The sequence below is a fragment of the Achroia grisella genome, unplaced genomic scaffold (assembly GCF_030625045.1).
Source record: "Achroia grisella isolate CSIRO2021 unplaced genomic scaffold, CSIRO_AGI_Agris_v1 utg900, whole genome shotgun sequence".
Lineage (NCBI taxonomy): Eukaryota > Metazoa > Arthropoda > Insecta > Lepidoptera > Pyralidae > Achroia > Achroia grisella.
The window spans coordinates 1,894,430-1,905,175 of record NW_026713059.1 but is presented as its reverse complement, the minus strand read 5'-3'; positions in this window follow the sequence as shown (position 1 = coordinate 1,905,175).

Sequence of the window (10,746 nt, the reverse complement as noted above, 5' to 3'; positions counted from 1 at the left end):
TAACTGAAAAGTCATAAACTAAGGAATTTTCATTATTTTCAAATTACAAACTTAATTAATTATTATTTCGCGATCAGTCAATTTTTAGTCAATATGACTTCCCAATGCAGACTCAAATGATTTATGTTCTCACAAGCTTGTATATAATTTAAAAGTCGTACACTATGGAAGTTACATTATTGTAAAATTAGAAAACATTCATTTGTTCTAAGTAATTACGGAATTACATTTACTAATCTACATTAAAATTACAAATTGCCAGTAATTTCACAAACAAGATTCATAAGCGTAGTTGAAGAGTTTTGATTTTGATGAGTTGATTTAGATGTGTAATTCAACATAATAATAATAATAATAGCCTTTATCTTACTTCTAATATATTTGTTATAATCTTTTTATTGTTATTTGACACCGGTATGTGAAAGTTGTCTAGTTGTCTAGCATAGATAGGCCTCCCCTAGAGTTCGCTATGGAATGCGATTCTGCGCTTGTCCTTTTCAGTTATGTCCCTCTATTTTTTTAATATAATCTTCCCATCTACAACGCTGTGTTCCTTTCCTTCTTTTATATTGTCTCGGGCTGTCTGTCTATCTATCTGATCTGTAATATCCTAATGTATTTATCTTTCTTGCTCGTAATCGTATGTCCTGCCCACTTCTATTTTAAATTCTTAGTACAGTAAATTACATCTATGATTCTAGTTTTTATCCTTATAATATTTATTTTAATTTGATGTTAATATATATAATAGTAACTAATTACCTACCTCATATGGCATATTGTAGTAGAGATAGGCACTATATATCTATAGTATGTACATACAGATGCATTCACACACAGAATCTCTAATAGGATTGCCCGGCCAAATCGTACACAGTTGGTTACGTGGGTCACGTCGTTACTAGCTGACTAGTGTTGCCAAATCCTATGCCGAAATAGAAAATCTGAAGTATAAAAAACAATATTTGGAACTTAATTGTGTTGTTTCAATTATTGAAAATAAAACTCTGTGGAGAAAGTCTATGTTTTTGTTTAGAATTGTCTGTCTATCGTGACTGTTTTCCTCAGCAATGGTGTAGAAGTTCCTTGGTTTCATATAAGTTTTAGACTAAGTAAGCGATAAGTAGGGTGTACATAGCTGCGGCCTTTCTACGCGAATTCTATGAATGTTCGTTTATAGCCAGTATAATAAAATATTAATATAATACACTGGAATCAAGCTGCAATAAACAAATTACTTTTTACAAATTAGACGAAAATGTACATATTAAATATATGTAAATTTTTACAATAATTTATATGTAATAAAATAAAATAATAATATGTAAATTTTTAAAATAAATTTAAACATTTTTTTTAACAACTTTTAATTCCTTTTCATTCACCAAACACTTATTATAATTTTTTCGTAAATAGATAAAGCTGCCATAAAAATAATACGCGAGAATTGTCTTATGTACATTTCAGTTGTTATTTCCTTATAAATTACTTTTGTATATCTCAAGTGGAATGTTTGTTGAACATTTACAATGATGAATGATATCTCTTTACATATAATATAGTTATTCACACATACATATACACACCTAATGCAGAGCATAGGGCTTCTCCCCATAGGTTTATATCAGCCTAACTAATAACCTAATTACAAACTACAATAATTACCATGCCGGACAATATTTGTCTAGAGTTTTATGTTTCTGCTCTAACACTATTGTACTGTATGTATATTGAACAATTATTATTTTTTTGTTTATTTTTTATTAGGTCATCAACAAGGTTTACAACAATACATTTACGTTATATATAACTTTACAATATATTCAATATACTAATCGCAACCTTAATTATAGTCAACTACGACATGTATATTACAAAGTGTTTACAATTAACAAAACATGTGACTAAAGGATTTTACTATAAAAAAAAACTGTTGACTGAAGAATTACTGATTCTACTAGAATATATAATACTAATAACATATCTACTATTATACATACATATATAGACGCTATATCTAATCTATCCTATGAAAAATAATGATAATATCTTAAATATTTAAGAAATGATGATAATAATAAGTAATAAGGTTAAAATATGTTGTCCTACAAGATTCAGGATATATGGTTTCACTACATATGGAAAATTACCCCAGAACCACAACATTACTACCCATTAATAGGGTAATTTGAACAGTTAACATTTCGCATGTTCGCGTGGGGGAAGGCATTTTAAACAGCTTTTATCACGCATAATGGTGGATTAAATACGCATTTTTGTTGTTAATTCATTAATGACTTCGTACTGTACTTAATATTAGGCCTGAAATTTATTCGAATTTGTTTCTCCTTTAAAAATTATGTAAAGACTTGATAGAAACTCTTGTGAAATGTGATAAATTATTATTAAGGTTAATATAATATTCCTTATATATATAATACTACATATACCTGTTCAGTAATTTTATAATAATATAATTGTGTTTCTAACCTTAATTTTTTTTTAAGTTTTATAATACTTTTAGTTTCCGACGTATAAATTAATTATAAAATAGTTAATTACATATTAACTTTTAATTAATAGACATTTTAAAGACGTGTAATCATTTAGAAGTAAGTAAATTATGTTCTTTTGACAGAACCCGAATCGTCTGGTATAAAATTGAATTAATTACACTAATTAAATACGATATCAATATTTCTTGTAATATAACATTAAGGCCTTTTATTAGCTATTTCGTTCTAAAATAATGTTGTTATTCACTTAATTAAGTATCCAGGTCTTAAGCCAGGATTACAATGAACCTGTAAAGGTGTTTATAGCGCTCGCGAATGAAATTAATGAGCATTTACCGGATTTATAGACGCCGGCCGGGGCGAGCTTTGTTTTTAATATTTTTTTTTATTCAAGTAAAACCGACCCTTAATTACAATTCGCTTTGTAAATTACAATGTTGTGGCAGTCTAGGCTACACTGTACTCTGAAATCGTTTTATGAATACGTATGTTATTGTTCTGCATTTGAATTATAATAATTACGAGTATAATATTATCAGGTCTTTGAATTACGCTTTTTTATACATATATTTATTATGATTTCTAAATTATTATTTCAAACTCTTAAGACAGTGTAACGAGAAATTATATTTTTTGTAGTCATCTCAATTAATACTCATGGATGAAGACGAAACAATTGTCGATATATTTGTAATTAAGTACGGAATAAATACAGCTCGTATAGCTATATACCTAATAAAAATTTACTTATTTATAAAATATTTGTTTATCTTTTTACTAAGAAAAACACTTTACAATTAGAAATCATTTTTATTTCCTCGTCTTTCTCGCCAATACATCATAATAATAAAGAAATTTATAATTCGATTATACTGTAAATTGACCTCTGTACCTATATAAAATCACTTTTATAAATCAATTCAAAATAAATATCATACGTAAAAGACTTTCAAAGAAAGAATCAAATGCACGAGAGTCTCTTATATATTAAAGAATTTATAATTGACAACGTAACACCCTGTCTAGTGTTACAGGTATTCGTTAGTTTGCGACAGGTTATACGATTTCGACCTTTATGAAATAAAAACCTTATAGTTATTTGAGGAAGAGATGACAACGCAAAAATGAACCTAAAATACATTTACTTGCCATCAACAAAAGCTCCGAGAAAATTATACAGAAGTCCGCGCTGTCACTCAATTAATTCATCTCGGTCGTATTGAAGAGTTTACAGCTTCCCTCGACAGGTAATTTGACAAATTAGATTCAATTAAAACATTTAAATTTCAAAAGCAACAAAGATTTAGCTGTGTTATTTTACCGTGATTTTTGGAGAGTCATTTGTTATAGTGTCTCATTTAAATAATTGTTTAGATAGTATTGTAATAAAATATTCCAAATAATATCTACAAATTAATATAAATATCATAAATGCGAAAGTGTATCTGTCTATATGTTTGTAACTTTTCAGGACTAAACGGTTTTTAATTACTTTTGACGCTAAGATAGATTGTACATACGAGGGTGCACATAGTGTAGTGCCTGCCTTTTGCAGGGCAGCAACCCTTGATAAAGCTAGGTATAAAGTTTAATTTTTTTCTTTTTGGTGAAAATGCTTTATTATCATAAATAATTTATTTATTTATTTTTATTTTATTTTTACACTTTTTTGCACCAGTTACAGAAAATATTAATTACTATAAAAATATGTATAACAATGACGAGTACAAAAGGCGGCCTTATCGCTAAGCAATCTCTTACAGGCAATTATTCGCTTTCACCTTAGTATATATTGATTACTCCGGACAAAGTCAGCCCGCGTTCTTAGTTGAATAACAATTAACATAACAGTATTGTTTATTTGAATAAATTTTGTATTTTTCGGATAAGTGGTCTGTGGTAGCAAATTGTTTAGTCTGAGATTTAAGTACTCGCTACTGTTATAGAAAATGGATATTATTTCATAACAACATTTATATAATATTGAATTCTAAGAACTAGTTTGAAGCTTCACAATAATTTATTCACGGGCAAGCACTATTAAATGTATACAAGTAGATGTTAAATACATAATTGTTGAACTAAATAATGCGACATCACGAAGTTTAGTAATACTCGTAATTGCTACATAAACGAGGTGTTCAACGTTCTGCGCGTTACAGAGTAGGTTATAAGTTAGATAAAACAATATGTAGGCAATATTTAGAAGGGTCTAAATGGTTAAGAAATACTCGTGAAAAAATATTGGGGCGCTTGATCGATGAAATTACAAAATACCTGCCATCTAAGAACTCTCAATTGGCAACGCATATAATGTTGGTGATACTGGCGTAACACTACTTATTTAGCATATTATTACTACTTACATCTATCACATTTTTATAGCCATTAAATAATATATGAAAAATGTCTTGTCAATCAATATTATAATAGAGATATCCTAAGTAAATAATATATATATATATATACTAAATAAATAATTAACCAAAACGAGTCGTTTCTTCCTGATCAAGAATAGCATATGATCTCCATAGTTGCATTCATGTATATAGGTGACGGTTACCATTTACCATCAATGGTGTTTACCTTTTTAATTATATGAAAAATAAAATATAAACCAATGAATGTAAAATTTTATATATCACAACTGTATTGCGGTTATAAAATCTCGACGACCTCGGTGGTCTAGCGGTCTAACACACCGCTTTACGTCCGATGGTCGCGGGTTCGATTCCTCGCACGGCACAAACATTTGTATTCATGAGTATGATTGTTTGTGTCGGTCTGGGTGTTTTCTATGTATATTAAGTATGTATTAACGAAAAAAAATATTATGTATTTGTATCAGTTATCTAGTACCCATAACACAGGCTTTAGCTAGCTTAACTTGGGTCTAGATGGTGCTGTGTGAATTGTCCTGAGATTATTATTATTATAAAATGTATTTTATTTATATTTTTGACTACTTTTTTGATTAGTTTTATTTATTACGTTTTCACAACCAACAGAAATTCCGCACCACCTATGGTTGACTGGTAGAAAATACCGCATGGTGTTAAGTCTGCCAAATGTACTATTTATTACCTTTTATATTATATGTCATTAAATTTATATAAATAAATAATGTTACGCGGGAGTTTGGTAATTTTTATAAATTTACCTTTAGATTTCCAATAAATTACAGAGAGCCAAAAATCCGTTTTACTGATATTTATAATAGATATTTCCTGTATCGGCCGTAACAAAATTTTATACGGACGCGTACTCCCTCCATCTACGTCTTATAATGTTATGATCGCCGGTTTATCGAGCATTTATTGGAAAGTTAATGGTTTAAAAAAATAAACAGCCATTACGTTTTATCACATCGTTTTCAGATGTCTCTTAGGATTATCACCGCTGGTCAATCGGTTGGTCAATGCGTCCCATCGGTGAACAATATTGGGAACATATTTCTTACACTTCATACGTTATTAACGGTTGCGACTTTTTTTATGGAAAATTTATATGAACGTTAAATTTTCTTATATATAATTAGTGTTTTTTACATTTTTGATTTAACTAACCATATATACGCTTGTTTTTATATCTAGTACCTAGATTTTATTTCACAGTACATATAATTTCATTTAAAAACGATATACAATATCTAAAATTATACAAAAAGAATATAAAACATAATTAATTACTAGTACTTCTAACTTTTAGTGATAACATTCAATCTGGTGTGTTTGATAAAACTTTGTGGCTTCTAATATTGGTTTACATGAAGTTAACTAATATTAAACAACATACTATATTATTATGAATTCCATTCATCGTCTGTTCTTGATATTGTTTACGAATGCCAGAATTAAGTAAAGCTTGAAAGGTTTAAGCGTAAGAAGAGATTTTTATATAAATATATTAGAATATTATTAAGGTATTGGAATCTGAACTAAACAAAATTGTGAATTACTTCTTTCAATAAAAGTTTCTATAAATCGTTTGTTGTTACTGTTAAAACTCGTCGATACTCACCTCGACAAACTATAACTAACTGTATCTTCTCGTATACGCAAAAAGACTTTCTAATCGCGATTTTTGTTTTTTGTTTAATTAACCCAATCACTGGAACCCTGATACTTATAATAACTACGTCAAATTTAAAAACGTATATAATTTATTATTAATACAATTAGACCTACATAAAATAAAGTAGAACATATTAAACTGATACTAACATGTTAATATCATGTTTAATATAAATATAATTACTTTATTACTATGCTCAGGTCGACTAGAGGTCTCTTAAAGAGATAAGTCCACCCTTTTGCCCACATTATCCCTAATTTTAGTTAGGTACAATTACTTCTAAAGAGCTTCACATAATATATACATACATAATATATATATATATATATATATATATATATATATATATATATATATATATATATATATATATATACTTTCATACTTAACTCACTTAAGTTTGAAGGAAACTAAATTAAATTTACCGTAACCATATTTTGTAGTGTATCAAGAGGATGCACATAAGCATTTTCGTAAAAAAATCGTTTCTTTTTAGATAATAATAAGTAGTGTTGACAGTTGCTGGTCTCAACTAGTAAAGAATATATATAACAATACTAGCTTTTACGGCGGCTTCGCTCGCATTATTTTATCCCCTTAGGGGTGGGATTTATCAAAATCCTTTCTTAGGGGATGCCTACGTCATAGTAGCTTTATACATGCAAAGTCTCAGCCCGATCGGTTTAAAATTGACAAAGTTTCATACAAACTTTCATCCCCTATTTTATCCCCTTGGGGGTAGAATTAATCAAAATCCGTTCTCTACTACCTGCATGCCAAATTTCAGCCCGATCCGTCCAGTGGTTTGGGCTGTGCGTTGATAAATCACTACGTCAGTCACTTTGAGTTATATATATTTAGATTATGTTTGTACAATATCCACAATTGATTTGTTTAATAAAACTATATCTACCAGAACCCTCATCAAAGGAATAATTAATGAACGAGACAAAAGCACACACCTTAATTTGTCGAACGTACAGCACAGTTCCAAGTTACTATGAAACTCCAATATAAAGTTTGTCAATATTACCGTTGTGCAGGTCTGATAGTAGACGATCATTGATTGGGCTGCGTGCTCGGGCGAAAAATAAAGTTTAGTGTTGCCAGGTGTGCGATCCTAGGGAGATTTCCCAATTACTAAGTATATTATATGTAATTAACAGTATTTAATTACTCTTTTTAAGTAATAGATTTAGTGATTTATTTATTCAGTGCTCATATACAAATACAAAATAATAATAATGTACGCACAGATTAGATATAAATAAAAATTTCTGGGATTTGTTCTTGTTAGAATATTTTTTACTCTGTATTTTAGCTAAATGATAACGTACTCTGTACGTAACGTACTCTGTATTTATGTTCTCTGTTCTTATATTACCTATGATTTTATATCTTCCGGTTTTTTTAATAAGTAATACCCTCTTTTTGTTCTGGCAGTGTGTTAAGTTGTTATATAAAAATACGATAACAACAATTTTAGGAATCATCATCGGAAGACGTCCACTGCTGGACATAGGCCTCACCCAAAGATCTCCAGGACGATCGGTCCTGCGCTGCTCGCATCCAATGCTTTCCAGCGATATTGATCAGATCGGATTTTAGGTATGAATCAATTTTATTTTACCTATTACTCCACTAATCAAATACATTGACTGTTTTTGATTGAATTATTAAGAATAGGATTGCCGATTCTTTGTAATAAATGACAGTAATTATTTATGAATTAAAAAAATAATCTCCTTTAGAATTAATATCATACTGAGTCAATTAGTTATTAGTGATAACAGTGTTAGCGGATTAGTATACCATTTCCGACTAACCCTGATTAAGAATATACTATATTTACTTCATAGGGCAATAAAATTACAACCCTAACTATAGCCAGTTAAGTTCAACTTAAAATAGATAGTAATGCAACATGAAATGGTAGCTAACAGCTACTCAACAATAGAGCTATTGAAATGCACTAGCGGTTTACAAAATCACCTTTTGCTCTTGTCAACTTGGGCGATGTTCACCATCCTACACTTGAACGGCACAGCCGCTCGAAAATATGCTTTAAATTTGAAATATATTTTTGCGGTATGAATTTTTCATGATAATAATTATCGGCTTATTTAGTTATGAACAATATTATAAGTCCTACTTAATATATTTTTACCTACCTTTTGTAGTAGTCGTTTATGTCTGCATCTCTGTGTTACCTATTCCTGACGCTTCTTGACGCCACAAAGCAAACTGTATTTCGGTTAAATGATAGAGATATGACAATTTAATTGCAGGATAGACTCATGATATTGTAGTCCTCCGGGTACCATGGGTGTCACGTAGTAATATGTTGTACTCATACATGCATGTATATGTATAAGCACGAATATAGACTACAATTGCCATTTACCATCCGGCAACAATTTAACTTTTTTACCATTCCAAATTACATAGGAAAATCTATCTCATAATGGATTTATATTATTTTATACCATTCCGGTAATACTAACATTAAATAATATATCCATTGAAATGGAATTTCGCAAAATAACAATTAATTCAATAAAATGTACATATATAGCTTTTCACTTTAGTTTCATTAGAAATAACTTATTCGTTCATAGCCTTTACCTAATAATAAGTTGACAAACTTAGTCGAACAACAACTGCTTTTTAAGGATAAAAGATGATTTAGCATATCGTCGAAAATGTTTAAAGCGTACCGCAGTATAATTGCTAAGAGACCATTCTGTAACAATATATTACTTAACTGTAAGGTGCTTGTAATGTAAAGAAAGAGTTTGAAAAATCTGCAATAAAATATTCCTTTTATTGCAGATTTTTCAAACACTTACACACAACAACTTAGTGATAATGAAAACAAATAAATTAATAAATATTGTAATTTCATGACAAATAATAAAACTTTCAACATAATTAAGCAATTTAAGTAAATAAATAACTAACAATTTTGTTTATTTTCCAAAAAGAACAGACTATAAATAATTCCGGCGACGGAATTTATCAAACCATTCGAAATTTAAAAATATATTTATTTTGTAAGAAGATCTAACTAATAAAACATATATATTTTTTATTTCAATATAAATAATCATGCGAGCCTTGAGTCGACCGACTTCGGTTAGTTTACTAACACATACTCGTATATATGTTGTTAAAGTCCCTAACCCAAATTTGTCTACATATACATGTATATAATATATATATATATATATAAACGACATATAACGGAATGTGAAGGTCATGATGAATTGCTGTTAGTATATAATACTGAAATGAATTAGACGTACATAATATATTAGTATAATTTAATCTTCGGAGTATCTATCTGGGAGCGTAATATCAGGATGAGTTGGTAAATTTGATTAATGCCGAAACTGAAATGAATTTATTAGCCATCATATTTATTTAGTACCCGTAATAAATTATTAGGCTACAGAAGGCCTATACTTTTATCTTCGTTTCTAAAACTGGCTATTTACCAGCACCATGTACCATTATGTTCATGTAATAGAATAAAAAATATCCTATTTGTAAATATAAAAATTTAAAATATCCTATTCAAATTCAAAATATCTTTATTCATATAGATCTATTACAGACTCTTATGATATGTCAAATCTACCGTCAGTTCGGAATGATTTCGAGATGAGAACAACTGACAAGAAACTCAACTCGTATTTTTTTTTTTAAATATTGTACATATTTACAATAATACAGATTCATTTAAATTTGGGATATCTTCGGTTGTCTATGGTTTAACACACCGTCTTACTTCCGATGATTGCAGGTTCGATTTCTTGTACGAGTTTGATTGTCGATATCGGTGTTTCCCATGTACAATATTGTATTTACAGAAATATATATATAAATATTTATATCATTATTATAGTACAAGCTCTGTTTAACTTGGGGCTAGATGGTGCTGTGCATGATCCTGGGTTATTATTATTTAGGATACCAACTATCTGATTAGTTTCTTCTTTTCAAATCTAATAATCTTAAATCACGCCTTTACATGTACATGAATACAAACAATAACAATGTAAGTTTGTTTCGTTATTTATATCGTCACGATTTAACATGGAAATAATATTTAGTAATAAATAGAGTAATACAAGAAAAAAAATCATTATTCAAA